The sequence below is a fragment of the Miniopterus schreibersii genome (assembly GCF_964146895.1).
Source record: "Miniopterus schreibersii genome assembly, chromosome: 13".
NCBI lineage: Eukaryota > Metazoa > Chordata > Mammalia > Chiroptera > Miniopteridae > Miniopterus > Miniopterus schreibersii.
This window is the reverse complement of record NC_138113.1, coordinates 38,970,432-38,987,416: the sequence shown is the minus strand read 5'-3', so window position 1 is coordinate 38,987,416 and position 16,985 is coordinate 38,970,432. Positions and strand designations below refer to the sequence as shown.

Genomic DNA, 16,985 nt, shown 5'->3' with positions numbered 1-16,985 from the left:
ACATTTTTAAAGTATTATTTTAAGATAAATAACAGTAATAAATTCTTTACATGTTAACATAATTTTTATAAAAAATGTTTTCTAAAATAAAAAAATTACACGAGAGTCATATTGTTGTACAGTTTTGCAAATCTCTTCAATGACTAGCTTAAGACACCTGGATTCTCATGCCTGCTTCAGTATTCAGTCTGTTGCAATGTGTTGCTTTGGTTGGAGTAGATGAACAAAATCCAGCTTCGTACAGATTTGTGGTTGGAAAAAGTAGGAGTATTTTAATGCCTTTTCAGGTAATTGTGGCTATCTTTGATATGTCACCAAAATTGGACAAAGGTACTTTCTGAAAGATTAGTTGCAGTGTAGGATCTGAAACCATATCAGTGAACTTCTTATACTCAGCTATATCAAACTCCATTGGTCTGTCTGATACGTTAAGTGGGTCTTTTCTTCATGCCTGATTTTATAACATCAAGCATTGGTTGTACGGAAAATAATGGTTCAGTGAGTCATGCAGATCTTCCAAATGTGGACACATTTCATTCCACAATGTGAGATTTGTTAATATTACCACTGATTTCATCAGCAAAGTCTTTAGGTATTAACTGTCAAGCTTATGGTGTGGATATAAGTTTTCTAAAATTCTAATTTTCACTTGACAGCTCCAATTTTATCATTGACAAAAAATATGAGTTTTACTTAATGTGACAAGCTCACTTCATTCATTTTCAGGACTATGTCTTCCAAATACCCAACTCTGAATAATCATAGTTTGTCAGTTCTTTCTAATAAAAATGATGTTCCACAATAAAAGCAAGTAGATCAGCTTTCAATGCAATCATGTAAATGTGCCCATTACTTCAGTACACAGCAGAAGTACTTTATGCACAGACCCTATACTCAAGGGTCATATTTTAACAAAATTAATAATTGTTATCCCATCATGAACATTCTTTTGTGAAGCTGACTTTTGTTAAACCATAAGTGCATGGGTGGTGAAGAATATGACTTCGTTGATTTGTGTTAAGGCCCCAGTAGTTTTACCAACTGTTGCTTTTACATTATCAGTGCAAATGCCAACAGTTTGAATACTGCAAAAAAAAAAAATCTTGGTATTATTATAAAAATGTTCTTCACCTCTTGAACACTCTGGAAAGGTCTTGGGGACCCCCAGGAGTACAGCGATCATTATGTGAGAGCTGCTGATCACTGTGACCATGGGCAGTGATAGCTCGTGGCCTTGAACACCTCAGTGCCTCCCTGGGCATTAGTTTTCTTGAGTTTAAGGAGAGCCCGGGTGGGCGCTTAGTTTCTCTACACTATTTGAACCATGCTAGCGAGTCCTTGAAGCCACTTCTGCCCAGCAGCTGTGATACTGCTCTTTTTCTCCCTCCCTCTTTTACGTCTCCTTTTCCCTCATGGCTCCTCCTCAGCCCACCTCCTCCAGGTGGGCGTCCTCCGTGTTGTTTCACCTCCTTTACTTCCTTGGTGATCTCATCCCCTCCCTGGTCTTTAACCATCACTTATAGGATGATAGCTCCCAAATCTCCACCTTCAGACCAGATGTCTGTCCTGGACTCCAGTTCTATGATTCCAGCTGCCCCTCCGACTTCTCCACCTGTGTGCCCTACAGGCAAGTCAGAGTCAACAAGTCTAAGAGATTCAGTCATCTTCCCCCACACATTGCCTCCTCCCCCAGAGTAGCCCGTCAGGGTTAATCCATCATCCACCCAGCTCGTAAGCCAAAAGCCCAGGAGCCTTTCTGCCCTTATCTGGCTCCATCACTTCACTCATCTAATCACCCAGGCCTATCAGTTTTGCCTCCTAAATATATTATTCCCAATCTCTCCTTGCTTTCCAGCTCCACCACCACTTCCTCAGATCAGGCCCTCATTACTTCTTTCCCGAACTATTACTAGAGTCTCCTCCTTGGTCCCCTTTCCCCTTTCCAACCTACACTCTACAGCTTGGAGTGGGAACTACAAGAGTTATCTTCTCACAGGTTTGTTTGTTTGTTTTTCATTAAGTAAATACACATTGAGTACTTATCATGTCAGGCACTGTACAGGGTGCTGGGGATACAACATAGAACACAATAGACAGTCCCTGGCCTCCAGCACTCACAATATACAAAGGGAGAGAAAAAGTACAGGGTGCAGGTAATCAAGACAGTATGATAGGTGTGCTTGAGAACCCCTAGAAGCCTTAGCTAAGAGTAGCTGAGCCTGAGGGGTGGTCAGGGAACACTTCCTAGAGGAAGCAACACTCTGAAACTACTCACTGGGTAGGAGTGAGCTAGGAGTGGCAGGAGTGTGTGGTGGTGAAAAGCTTGCTTGGTAATTTGATTATCTCATTTCCCTGCTTAAAAGCCCTCTTCTGAGCTTCACCACCGCGTATAGGATGAAGTCCAATTCTATACCATGGAATACCACCTTTGTGGACTCATCTACCACCTCCCAGTATTCAGCCTGAGCTGCTTTCAGTTCCCCTGAACCCTGCTCACTCCTTCACAGCTCCGGGCCTTTGTATACGTGGTTCCTCATGCCCTCCACCCTTCCCACCCACTGAATTACCAGGAAGCTGACTCAGGAGACCTTCCCTGACCCTCCCACGTAGACTTTGTGGCTCCCTGTCCTGTGCTCTCCACCTGTGCATACACCTGGACTCCTGTGCCCTCTCACATCATTAGAGCTCATTCACGTGTGTTTCTGACTCTGGCTCCTACTTGCAAGTGCAGGTCCTGCCTAGTTCCTTCACCCTCACCCCAAGAGCATTTTGGGTGTCTTCAGGGTGTGTGTCTCCCATGTGCTGGTGGATAAGGTTAGTCAGTTACCACCCCTTACCCCCAGCTATCTTTTTCCCTTCTCTGCTCTGCAACCTCCCTTTGCCCCTGCCACACCCCATGGAGCTATCAGTTCTGCTGGACATTGCCACACCCGTCAGCACCCCACACCTACCAGGAGCCACTGACACTCCTGTTGGCTGAGGTCAGCAGGCTCCACTGTAGGAGCAGGGCTATGGGGCTGCTGGTATCCTCATTGCTGTATAGAGCCATAGGGTCTGGCCCCACAGATATGTCTAAATCATAAATACCACTCTAGCACAGAATTATGTCCTTTTCATGAGCAAAGCTTTGTCTCCGAGGTAGCTCATGGTACTTTTCCTAACAGGCCTCTTAGCCCCTCATGCAAATATACTGCCCAAGGTTCTGCCCACCAGAGGGTCAGACAGGTGTGACCTGCATCAGCCTCCATCTCTAGCCCAGAGGCAAAAGATATATAGGTATTTATTTTTAAAAGTAGATTGTATAAGCAATATTGAATATAGCTTCATCATTAAAAAATCCAAACAGTTTAGAAATACATAGAACATAAAGGTAAAACTCCCCTTGCAGCCCTTGCCCTATCCTAAAGCTTACCCTACTAGTAGGCACTGTTAATTATTTGGTGGAAATGTTCAGACTTTTGCTTTGCATTTACACACGTGTGTGGCTGGCATAATATTTGAGAAATTAATCTCTCCTTCCTCTTAGGTTCCCTCCTTTCCCACTCTCACGGTTATGGAGTTCATTCCCTCCTGAGCTAGCTCCCAGATTAGAAAGTGGAATCCACCTTCAGGTGTCTCTGGCTTTGTGTGCTAAAAGCTTGTGCACTTAGGGAAACTTTGAGATTTTCAGAAGAGCTCATCAAAGAAAAAGGATTCTCTTGCACAGACTGTATGTCTTGACTAGAAACAAGATGGAAGAAGGGTTTCACCTGGAGTGGAAAGACCCCCAACCCTTTGAAGCCTTCCCCTCCCAGACTGGCTGAGGGCAGGAGAGACAGGGGAGAAAGATCTATGGTCTCTACCCTGCCTTCTATCAGCTCACCTGGGCAGGCAGGAGTAAGATCCCAGATAATGGTGGCCACGTGGTTGGGCAAGCTGTGGGGAGAGAGGCAGCCTGGTCCAAGATTCCTGGCTGCCCACAAGTGGCACAGAGCAGCAAAAGTTACTAGACCTGGCCTCAGCCACCTTCACAGCCACTTCCTCTGTCCCGTGCCTGGCACTTCTCAGTGTTCTGGAAAATTCAGACACACCTGGAATTAAGTTTCCTGCTGGCAGGATGGAAACTTACCATAAACATTGAGTTGAGTTATAGAAACTAACATTTAGTTTCTTGCATACCTAAATTTGTGAACTGTGGCTTTTACTTTTCATGATCTGCCACTTTTGAAAAACAATTCATAATATATTTTTAAAATGTTTCCACAGCTGTAGACACAGATTTGTTATTCTTTAATTTTTTTTTTTAAAAATACATGCTCATAGTAGGAAATTCTGTTAGTACTAAATGAGAAAGCAAAAGTTCTCCAGTCTTCCATTCCCACTTCCTAGATGTAACTATTGCTAACAGCTTCTTGAGAGTTCTAGAAATTTTTTATGCAGATAAAGACATGCATCTATTCTATGCAGCTCTTTTTATATACAAATAATCTCAAACTATATATACTTATCTGCAGCTCATTTGCTTCTTTAACAATTTGACCTTATTGTTAAATAAACTGTATTATTTAAGTATAGTTCTACTTCATTTCTTTCAATGATGCCCAGTATTCCATAGAATGGGTATATCACATGAATTTAGGTGATTGGCATAAGTTTCCAGATTTTTAGCTATTATCAATTAAGGGCACAATGAACATAATAATAGCTAGCATTTATTGACCACATACATCTTTCTTTGCATATAGTAAGTCACATAACTCTTGTTACAGCACAGTGAGACAGGCCCTATTATTGCCCCCGTTTCATAAATGAAGGAAGAACTAAGTCACAAAGAGGTCGATAACTTTCCCACAATCACATATCTGATAGGTGGTAGATCTGGAATTTGAACCAGGCAGTCAGGTCCAAGCCTGCACTCTCAGTTAGTGTACCACAGCTGTGCACCTGTGCTAATGTATCTATAGAATACATTTGTAGCAGTGCACTTGCTGTGACAAACAAAGGTGTATGTTAAATTTTAATAATGCTAAATGGTCATAAAATAGAAGATTATCTTTTGAAAAGAGCAGTATGTTTCTTTTATTAAAAAATATGTTTTTATTGATTTCAGAGAGAGGAAGAGAGAGATAGAAACATCAACGATGAGAGAGAATCATCGATCAGCTGCCTCCTGCATGCCCCCACTGGGGATCGGATCCATAACCAGGGCATGTGCCCTGACTGGGAGTCAAACGGTGACCTCCTGGTTCATATGTCGACGTTCAGCCACTGAGCCATGCTGGCCGGACAGTATGTTTCTTTTTAGAATCAAGTGCAGAGCCCACTTGTTTCTTGAGAAGACAGGAGCTGCTGCTCCTGTGCCCAGAGACCTCACTAGTAAGGGCATTCTCTCTGTCCTGGTCAGGGCTTCATCTCTGAATCCCATCTGACCTTCTCCACTCTGGGCTGGACTGGGCTCCCAGGAGTCTTAGTAAACCCTGCTCACACCCTCTAAGTAAGGCCACAGCCACAGGCTCCAGGAGAATTCAGCCCCAGACTCCTTTTCTCTCTGTACTCTCTTGTTCTCTCAAGGGTGAGGGAACAAGAAGGCTGCCTTGGCCCCAGTTTCCTATTCCATCTACAAGAAGAGAAAATGGCAGCCACCTTGAGAAACAGAATTGGCTGCTCTTTACTTCCCTACCTGCAGCTCCTACATCTAGCCACAAGGGGCCCCAGAGTGGGAACTCCAGGCCTAGAGCCACACCCTACCTGTGGAGGTGGGCGATCAGAGTGTGTGGCCTGGCTTCTCCATAGAACTGTATCAGTGGTTCTCGAACAGAGGCACTTTTGCCCCTGTTCCTCCACACCAGCTGGGGACGTTTAGGAATGCTTGGAGATACTTTTGGTTATAGCAACTTCGTGGGAGTTAAGGGGGGTTTGCTTCTGGCATCTAGTTGGTAAAGAGAGGCCAGGGATACTGCTAAACATCCTATATTGCACAGGGCAGCTGCTCACAACAGAGTTATCCAGCCCAAAATGTCAGTTGTGTTGAGGTTGAGAAACCCCAGGCTACATATAGTAGGGCAGACTGCCCGGAAAGTGGCTGTCACTGTGACTCCGTCTGCTTTTGTTAATAGTGGTAGACACTTATGTCTTGCTCACCTAGTTTGCCACTGTTTTAAGTGCCTTACATCCTTTAACTCATGTAATCCTGACAAGTCTATAAGGTGGGTTCCACTATTATCATTCCATTTTACAGATGGGGAAACTGAGGCATGGAGCTATAGAGTACTTAGTCCCGGGTTCCTGCAGTGGCACCCTAGGCTTGGCCTCCATGTAGCTTCTCACGTGTGCTCATGGAAAGTGCTCCAGGACTTCTTTCCTCTCTCTGCTTCCAGAATCTTGGAAACACCAGGGATTGTTTATACAAGGAGAGAGAAAAAAGTGGTTGATTGGTCTTCTCACCCTGATTCTGACTCCATTTCTGATAGCTTTTGTATTTTTTTCTCCAAAGGGTTTAATTGAAGTAAGGACTGATTGCAGAGATTAAGGACAACCATGAAAATATACTTGAATTTGCATGAAAAAATTCTCTGTCGCTCCTACGGGGTCTCTCAGGGCCCTTTCAGCCTCTGGGCCTACAGGCTGAGATGCTTTTACAGTAGTTAGATTTGCTTAGACATGAAAGCAAACTTTATCATCCAGGAGGTCAAGGAGGAGCTGGTGAGTCAGGCTTGGGACGAGAGACACAGGGCTGTCTGCCCACAGTTTGGATGAGGGGGGTACATCTCCAAAGGAGGCCTCTAACAGCCAAGATGGGAAGTTGTAAATGGGGTGAGGGTGGCGGAAGAAGTGGGAAGGGATCTATTGGATCAAAGCCAACTTTGCACCAGAGGAAATACTTACTGGTTCATTAATTATAGGATGCATTAGGATTGGCTTTGCCTCTGGGTGTGGGCGCAATAACCTATGCTTTAAACAAACAGTTCCATCACTCAACAGTAATTAGCACAGGACCAGATTGACAGGTGGCCTACAACACACAGCCTCAAGCCTGACCTGTAACTGGGCTTGGATGCCACACCTGTGGAGCCAACCAACCCATGCCCAGGCAGCTGATAAGGGGCACAGTCACAGAAGTGGCACATTCTTTCTTGGGCCATTTGCTGAGAACTTGCTCTGTACTAGGCACTGAGAGGAACACAAAAGAAATGTAAGACATAGATCATATCCACAATTTAGAGAATTGAGGAGACAAGGTTAAGTTTGAAAAGTTAAAGAGCAGCACAAGAATATCATATATATCACATATAAGGGATGTGGATTCTCCAAGCAAATAGTCCTGGACACCAGGGATTTGCCACCAGGTGGATGGATGGCGCTGGGGGTCTGCTCCCACCTCTATGTTGTAGAAGAAGTAGGAAACACAAAGAAGAAAATTAAAATCATACACTTGTCAGGTACATATTGTTACTATTTTGGCTACATCCTTTAAGATCTTTTTTCCTGTGCTTACATATGGATGTATACACTTATATACATTTCATTACATAAGTGGATTCATATTGTACCTATTGTTCTGTGACTGGTGTTTTTATACTTAGTAATAAGTTGCCAACAGTTTTCATTGTCAATAAGTAAACTTCTTAGGATCTTCCGTATTGCGTTGTGCACCTACCAAGATTTAACTAATCCCGTATTATTACCCTTTAGGTTACTAACAGCTGTAGCCGATATAATACTATATAATACTGGCTCTGTGCATATCTTTTTCCTCCGCTACATCTATACTTTATCCCTAGGACATAGTCTTTAAGTAGAATTGCTAGATCAAAGAATATGCACACTTTGAACTACTTTGATACATATTGCCCAATTGCCTTCCAGAAAGGACATATCAATTTAGGCTTTCATCACCTGTCCTATGAGAGTATCTCTTTCACTACATCCTGCCCAACTCTAGGTGTTTGTTTTTTTTTTTTAAATCGCAGATTTGATAAGCAAAAATAGTATTTCATTGTTACTGTTTTATTTTGCTTTTCATTATTATTACATAGACTTTTTTTCAGGCCAGTTCGTCATTGGTGATTCCCTTTTTTTAATCCTCACCTGAGGCTATGTCTAGAGAGAGGAGGAGAGAGAGCAGGAGAGGGAGAGAGAGGGGGAGAGAGAAATACTGATGTGAGAGAGAAACATTGATCAGTCTCCCCGACTGGGGATCGAACCCACAACCTAGGTATGTGCCCTGACTGGGAATTGAACCTGAAACCTTTTGGTGCACAGGGTGACACTCCAACCAACTGAGCCACCTGGCCAGGGCATTGGTGATTCTGTTTTGATACTTTGATTATGTGCTTTATCTAGTTTTCTATTAGAAAGAAAGTATGTTACTTTCTTTTCTCATCTCATTTGCGCAATATTTTATTATTATTTAGTGTGGTTTATTCTTTTTGTCTTACTGATTTATGACTACTTGATATATATTCAGGCTATTAACTCTTTGTCTTTCTTATATTACAAATATCCTAAATTGTTGTTTGCCGTTAAGTTTGGTTTACGATTTAAGCATTCATAAATCTAAGATGTCCACGCAGCCAAGGTAGTCTGTAGAGGCTTTCCAAACCACTGGGCTGGATGGAGGTGGCCATGACTGGGAGCAGGGAGGGTGGCAGGAGAAGGCTGCAGTCAGGGCCAGGCTGGAGAGGATCCACTGGGGAGATTCAAGCCAGAGTGGAGAGGTGGCCAACATGTGCTGACTTGGGTGGGGGAGTGAGGAAAAAGGGGGAGTCTGGGGTGACTCTCAGGGTGCCAACCTGGATGACAGAGTGAGCAGGTGGAGGATGAGCCAGAATCAGAATATAGGAAGGGGGGCAGGGGCAGGGGCAGGGACAGGGACAGGGGCAGAGGCTGTTATAATTCCCTTTGGAATTGTTGATGGAGGCTCCTGCTGGGGAGAACTTGTTCGCATTTGGATCCCTATTCCTGGCCTCATTTCTTTGTGTCAGGCTCAGAAAGGTTTTTTTTCTGCTACAGAATGATATATTCACACCAATTTTCTCATAATACTTTAATGTTTTTGTTTTTTAAAAAATTTTACATTTAACTTCTAATTTAGATGGAATTTGCGGTATTTTGGTGAACTGTGACAGTTAACGATTTAACTTCTTTTTTCCGAAGTCACCAATGATTAAAATATCTGTTCTTGTCCTCCTGATCTGAAATACTACCTGTATTTTATTTTATTTATTTTTTAAAAATATGTCTTTATTGATTTCAGAGAGAGGAAGGGAGAGAGACAGAAACATCAATGATGAGAGAGTCATTGATCGGCTGCCTCCTGCACGCCCCCGACTGGGGATCGAGCCCGCAACCTGGGCATGTGCCCCGACCGGGAATCGAACCATGATCTCCTGGATCCTAGGTCAATGCTCAGCCGCTAAGCCACGTCCGGCCGGGCTACTACCTGTATTTTACAATACACTTCCATATATATCTAGGTTCACTCTTGGTCTCTCTGGTCTGTTCCAGTGAATTGTCTGCTCCATCTGTTTTGATCACATTTTCTTTAAATATACCTTAATAGATGCTTGGGTAAGGTATATACTTCATTATGCTGCCCCCCCCCTCAGAATTTTCTTAGCTTGTTTAGAATGGACTGCAAAATCATTATGCCAGGCCCTGCTCCCTTGGACTGCACTGTGGGAGCTGAAAACAGGTGACCCCAGGTGGGCTTCCGGAAGCTGGATTTGAGGGCTGGATGTTCTTCTTGGTACAGACATCACATGGCCTATTTAGGAAGAAGCCCCTCACTGCCATTGACCTCTACTTGGGACATCCCCCAGACTCTAGCCCAGACAGCCCTGTGGACCCCCAGAACCCCTGTGTCCATACTGCTATGGCTGCCACAGCATCCAGCCATATGCTCCCCACTGTAGCCAAGCCAGACCATATTGGATTTTCCTGTCCATCTCGCAGGGGACCCTGCCTCCAGCCAGGGTTTCCTCTAAGCCTGTTCTGTAAGGATTTCCTGTGGGTTAGCTCTGGGGATCTTTTCTTAATCTGCTCTTAAATGTGTTATTCCAGAAATAATTCTTCATAACTGCCAGCATTGTGATGGCTTTTCTGGTTGCGTTTGTGCACTCATGTTTCCCCTTTCACATTTATTACGTTCTTTCTTATTCAAGTGACGTTTTCAGGATCTTTTTTATTGAGGAGTAATAAACGTACAGTAAAGTCACAGGTCCTAAGCATCCACCTTGGTGAATTTTTACACATGTGTACACTATATAACTACCACCCTGATCAGGTATTTCTTTGAGTTAAGCTGTTGGTGGGAGGTTGGGTGGAGAGGGAAATCATGAGTATGTCCTCAAGCTGCCATCTTTTTCCAGAATTATCTTTAAAGGAAGTTGAAGAGCGAGGCAAATGTCAAGTCTGTACAGTGGTGTGGGGAGCAGAATGGTTAGTAGGAGTGGTGGGTCGTGTTCCAGTCCTCTTCCTTACTAGCCATGGGACTTTTGTGCCTCAGTTTTAACAACTGTAAAATGGGAGTAGACAGATGATAGCTCCTACCTCACAGTCTTGTCATGAAGATTGCATGAGGCAGTACATGTAAGTGCACAAAAAATGTTAATGATTGTTTTTGTTGTTACTAATAATGAGGAGGAGGAGGTAGTGGTTCTTAATGAAGGGTAGGCATTAGAAGCACCTGGGACACTTTTGCAAATACATATGCTCAACCTGGCCAGATGTGCTGAGTCAGAATCTAGATTTTATTTATGTTTATATTTATTTATTTATTTATTTATTTATTTATTTATTTATTTATTGTTAATCCTCACCTGAGGATATTTTTTTCCATTGATTTTTAGAGAGAATGGAAGGGAGGGAAGAGAGGGAGGATGGGGAGAGAGAGAAAGAGAGAGAAACATCGATGTGAGAGAGACACATGGATTGGTTGCCTCCCACACGTTCCCCAACCAGGCCTATGGATCAAACCTTCATCCCAGGTATGTGCCCTGGGTGGGGAATGGAACCCGAGACCCTGTAGCCAGAAGCCAGGGCAGAATCTAGATTTTAAACTCCTCTCTGGGTCATTCTGTTGCTTATATTCATAGTTAAGAATCACTGGCTGGAGGTGGCTGTGACTGGAAGCAGGAAGGCCAGCGGGTGGCCCCCGTGGTAGGGAGGGCTAGAGAGGCTCAAGCAGGGCTGATTCAGGGCAGAGTGGAAGGGGACCGAGATGGGGTGACTTTGAGTGGGGAGCAGGAAGGGGAAGAGTCTGGGGTGACTCGCAGGGTGCTGACCCAGGCAACAGAGCGAGCAGGTAGAGGTGAGCCAGAAAGGGGGATAAGGGAGGGGGAGAGCAGCGGGCCAGAGGTTATAATTCTCTTTGGGAATGTTGGGTGTAGGCGCCTGGTAGAAATAAGTTAGTATTTGGATCTCTAAGCCTGGGCCTGTGGTGTTCTTCAGGGCGTCATTGGTGTGAAGGAGACAGATAAAGCCATGGGCCTGGTCACTGAGTAAATGTAGAGGACAGAAGAGGGCCAAGTTCTTGAGTGTCCACCTTGTGGACCTTCATTCACTTCTTATTCCCGCTGTAGAAATAGAAAAGTGCTTGTTTCTCTTGTAATAACCCCCTTGCTGGGGACCAGTGGGGAATGAACTCGGTCCCCAGGTGAATACTAACTGTGGGTCCTTCCTGTCCTCATAGGACTCAGTTTTCCACATCTTCTGGAGGAGCTTGTTCTGCATCCATGAGAATCCCCAGATGGGACCTTCAGTTAGGGGCAGTGTCTTATTTTCTGACATTCCTTCACCCCTCCAAGCTGTCACACACACTCAGCCTCTGCTGGATGGCTTCTTAGACTCTGACTCGCTTCAGGCCCTTGAGGTCAACCAGTTACTCTTTGGTAGAATTTAAGCCATTTCAGTACCTTTTCAGAAACATTTGCCCTTAGAGCTACAGGTACCATAGGAATGATGGAAGGTGAACCTGGAATGGATTGTTCACTTGCTCATCCTAGAACATCCCTGCCCAGTAAACCTTTCTGCGTGGAGGGAAGTTTTTCTTGCTCTACAGTACAATAGCCACTAGCCACACATGGCTATTGAGTATTTGAAATGTGGCTAGTGTAACCGAGGGACTAGATTTTTTACTTTAATTAATTAAAAGTTAAATTTAAACTGACAAAAGAAAAGCAGACACTATTAGGTTGCATTCACTGGATCAATGAGAGATAGAGACACTAGGCCTGAGGTCCCACTCAACTGCCCCACTCTCAAGTACCCCCTAAGGCAACTTTGAAAATGGGTCTTTGAAATCAAATTGGTTTTCCTTCTCTCAACCCTAACAAGAGTGGCTGTCTCATTTCTCAATACATTGCTGGAGAAAAGAAATGGCTTGGAAGGGTGGTGGCAATAGGTGGTTTTTAGAGACTGATGTGTAGATAACAGGAGGGTGAAGGCCACAGGGAAGGACAGAGAAACAAAAAGGAAATGCGGTCACATTATTATCTAGTTCCATAGGGAATGCCCATAACAATGAACACTTCAGTGGAAACGCCTTTTTTTTTTTTTCTTCAAGGCGTTAGGTAACCTTTAAGTCCAACCGGGCATGGCTCAGGGGTTGAGTCCACCTAGAATCCAGGAGATTACTGTTAGATTCCTAGTCAGGGCACACGCCCAGGTTGTGGGCTCGATCCCCAGTTGGAGGCATGCAGGAGGCAGCTAATTAGTGACAACTCTCTCATCATTGATGTTTCAACTCTCTCTTTCCCTTCCTCTCTCTGAAATCAATAAAGATGTATTAAAAAAAAAGTTTCCCTTTAAATTAGTTAAAAAGTGTTTTGGCAATTGAAATTTCACTTTTCAGAAAAAGTAATTGTGGGAGCGTCAGTGATTCTGTATAGATTCGATACTATTGAGCTACTCCTGATTAGTCACACCCCTCCAGGGTCTGAGGCCGGCTGTGATCTCAGGTAAGGGGGCAAGATCTCCCCACCCCTGCCCCATGCCCTAGTCTGCCTCTCAGCCTAAAATCCTGCCATTATTGTTGGAGTCCTTTGTTCACCAATGTCAATTTGTGAATAAATTCTTTCCAATTTAAAAGTCTGCTGACAATGGGTCCCTGGTGCACTGAAGATAGGTGTAGAGAGGGGACTCTGAGCTGGACACTCCCTGGGGATAGCAGGCCTGGGTGAGGTGGCCTAAATGGCCAGAGGACAGGACAAAGCCACTGAGTATGTGGGCTGGTGTGGGCTTTTAGGGGGCAGTGTGTGTGCGTAGGGGGGTTCATTCACTGCTTTGCCTGAGGCAAAGTAATTGAGGCAGGGCCAGGTCTCTTGTTTCTTTGGTAGCCTGTCCTCTCCTGGCTCCCTGGCCACCTGATCCCCAGATCTGCTTCTGTGAGTCACCTCAGGTGACCGAAGGGGTGTTCCAGTCAGTGAGGGGAACCTTAAAGAAAAGCAGGTGTTTCTGAGACAAAGATGATTTGTTCCACACTGTCTGAGAAAGCGAGTGTTAAGTAGGAGGCAGTGGGTTTGGAGACATGGCACACCACCAGGAGGTTTCTGTCTTAACATTAGATTATTATATAGTAGAGTGCTTTTCAACCTTTTCTATCTCATGGCACATAAGCTAATTACTAAAATTCTGCGACACACCAAAAAATGTCATATTTTTTTGGCCAATCCTACCAAAAAAAAAAGTTATAATTTTGATTCATTCAAACTGCATGGTTATTGTCGTGTTGGCCATTGTCATTTTTTATTTGACACTGTAAGGGAAAGACGTCAGTGCCCTGACTAAATAGTCAGGTACTGCATGTTTTAAAAATTCTTGCTGCGCACCGGCTGAAAATGGCTGATATATATGCATGCATAATGTGTTCCACATCTTATTGTTGATATTTGCAAACGCTGTTTTGATTACAAAACAATGCAGCTGTTTCACTTAATGGGGGAGAATAATATTAAACTAAGGTACAGTATCGAAAGTCCGTGACAAGATTTCAGAGGTTTGCAAAGCCATTCCTTGATATGTCCCCAAGGCCAGAAATGGAGCAGGGCTTGGTCAACTGGTGGTTCTAAGAAGCCGCCTAAAGGAATTATTTTTTCCAGTAGGAATATTATAATGTGAGGGGCAGAGAAAAACCACCCAACCTTAAGCATTCTAACTAGTGGAAGTTACATTCTGATGATAGGGTCACAAATGATTTTAACGGGTGCAGGGAGTGTCAAAAGAAGAAGACAGATGAGCTTAGATCCTCAATGACCCTCCTGGTTTTTCACATGTATGTGATCCCTGGTGTGCGAAGCACTCATGTCAGAACATCCAGAAGGACCGTGATTCTAAAGGAAGCCCGGCCAGCACAGAGGCTGCTTGTTAGCTTCTTCTTTGTTTTTCACATTTTAAAAAAGTATTTATTTCCTGAAAGTATTTCTAAGCGTGATAGTTTATAATACACAACAAGTGAAAGAGATGTAACTAGATTATAAGAAAAACACCTGCCTGTAAAATATAACGTATTTGTGGGCACACAAGGAGCCGGAGGGACCCACAGATACCCAGCCCCGTTTCTTCGGAAGGAGCATTACTGGTTCCAGTCCCCGGAGGCCAGCACATACCCCTCAGCCCTCGGGAGGGGAGGCTACTAGCTGTTGGGTTCGCAGGTGCTTCAGCTGGGAGAGGTAGTGGTGACAGCCTGGACAATCTACCTGAACCACCTTGCTGGGAACACTACAAAGCTGCATCCAAGTGTCATCATCCTACATAAACTATAATTTCAGAAGAGAAGCTGTTTGGGGTGGGAAGGGTGGAAGAGAAGACCAGAGCTGCAGTTCTTTGGGCTTGCCTTGTTTGGTACCAGCACAGAATGTCACTGTCACTCAGTGTCCTGGAGGAGAAACACTGGAAGCTGCTTGGTGGTAACTGTGCACACATGGCAAGGCCTTAGAGCCCCAGAGATTTCTGCACGATCTGCTTGGTGATCTTGTAAAACTGCTCTTGGTCATCCTGCTTCACTTTGGAAGTGTCCACATTGGGCTCTGCCAGCATGCTCCCCACCGACAGCAAGATCCTGGCCGCGCTTGCACAGGGCTCCACCTCTCCACGCTGCTCTCGGAGCCCATGGGGTCATCACCTGGAGCATGGAGCGTGGAAATGCAGACTCTGCCATCAGGGTAGATGTTGGGATGGGACGTCTCACAGGTAAATCTCATCTTTGGAAGGCTCAATGGGTAATCAAGCGGGAAACTCAGGATGGCAGGAAAAACACCAAACTCAAAGCAAGTGTCTTCTGGGCCCATGATCAGTGCCTCCCATTCAAAAAAGTCCTCTTCATTCGTGGGGCCTGCCACAGTTCCCTCTGGAGGAGTCGGTGTTGATTGTTTGTACTGGACCATCAGCCTCTTGAGCGCGTCCCTGCCATTGTCGGGGTAACAGCCGTGCCTGGGACCCAGCCGCTAGGCCCTGGTACCCTCTGGCGCCGCCGGGGTTACCCGGGTGAGCCCCGGGGCGCAGAGCCATCGGCTTCCTTACTGAAGTCAGTTTGGAGCAAGAGGATGAGCTGGGTGAAGACAGGCTTTCTGCAGGGAGGAGTGGAGTGTTCATGTGAGAGGGAAAGGAGAGCTCCCAGTCCCCATGCCACCAGCTCCGCCTCCCTTTAATTTGAGGACTACTTGGGGGATAGTCCTCACACGGGGAGAAAGTAACGAAGACCATACGGGGTAAAATGAAGTTCCCAGTAGTAGAGGAGATGTTAGCAGAAGCCCGCAACCCCTTCCCGAGGCAGAACTCACCTTTCACAGTCCCTACTGTCACATTCATCCCTGTTGACTGGCACCTGAATCAGCACTGCCGGGGAGAGGTGTGGTCTAACCAGAGACACCTCCATTTGTGAGTCCTAGATTTAAACACAGGTGAGGAAATTGAAAGCTGTCCTGTTCAGCAGTTCCAATAAATAAATAAAGACTCTACAGGTAGGCTCCTCTAGGCTACAGATGCCACAGCCCTGTGAGGGACAAGTGACATGGCTTTGGGGTGACGAAGTCAGGATTCAAATCAGTTTTGTTAGGGTGGAAAAAAGGAGGGCATTTTACAAGGGAAAATGTAACATTTTATATTTGGGTTAAAAATTACTCATCCAGGTACATAGAGATGGGTTTGTGAAGGGTCCCAGGGGACTGATTTTCCACAGACCAGACTGTGGACCAGGATTGTTGGGCTCAGAAGAGCCCAGACATACATGGGAGGCATGGACCTAGGACGAAGGAGGGGATGCAGCCCTTCCCCACTCCCCGCTCCTCAGGCCATGTGGATGTCCACTGTGGGGCACAGGGTCTTGAAGACGAACCAAGTAGGAAACACTCAGGGCAGGCCACCAGGAGGGAGAGGGCCTGTGGACAGAGGAGTGAGTGATGAGTCAGGAACCATCAGCTGGGGGCAGAGAGGTGAGTCCAGATACCTGAAGAGCCACCTGAGGGAGAAGGAGGGGCAGTTCTGTTTTTGCACAGGGTGGGCCATATGAGAGGGAAGCAGGCCTGGATTCCATCTGAGAAAGATGTCCTGGGTCTTCCTGTTAATGGGAGGTATGAACAGTCTTGGGATGGTCTCCCTTCCAGGGACATCTCAGAGGGCACTGCAGAGCCTGCTAAGAAAGGTGGCCTGTGGATTCTGAAGTCCCTTCCCTAGACATCGCTTTGCCCCCTAAGGAGTCAGCACTTTGGAGTAGCAGTAAAAGGGCAGACTGAGGTACCCGGCTTCAAGTCACTTTGCCTGTGACCTTTGGCAAGTTCCTCTCTGCACCTCAGTCCCTTCATTAAAAATAAGGATCATGGCAATAGTACACACCTGCTGGGACTTTTGTGAGGGTTAGAAGAGCTAAAGCAAGGCACTTAGAATGGTGCCACACCCGTGGAAGGGCCACGTACCAGATAGATGCTGACATTGGCACTGTCCCCATTATTGTCACCACCACCACCACTGATTTATCACACAGTTACTGAGTTCTGTGTGCTGGGAGAGTA

General features: G+C 45.3%; 1 protein-coding gene and 1 pseudogene across 7 annotated transcripts in view; one reads left to right on the top strand and one right to left on the bottom strand.

Annotated features, from left to right (window-relative positions):
- ASPRV1 (aspartic peptidase retroviral like 1) overlaps window positions 1-16,985 on the top strand; it is a 136,188-nt gene that overhangs the window by 56,937 nt on the left and 62,266 nt on the right. The gene's annotated exons all lie outside the window — the stretch shown is intronic.
- LOC308566462 (ubiquitin-conjugating enzyme E2 G2 pseudogene) lies at window positions 14,825-15,510 on the bottom strand (annotated as a pseudogene). The gene has a single exon. The product of its transcript is annotated as a ubiquitin-conjugating enzyme E2 G2 pseudogene (transcript).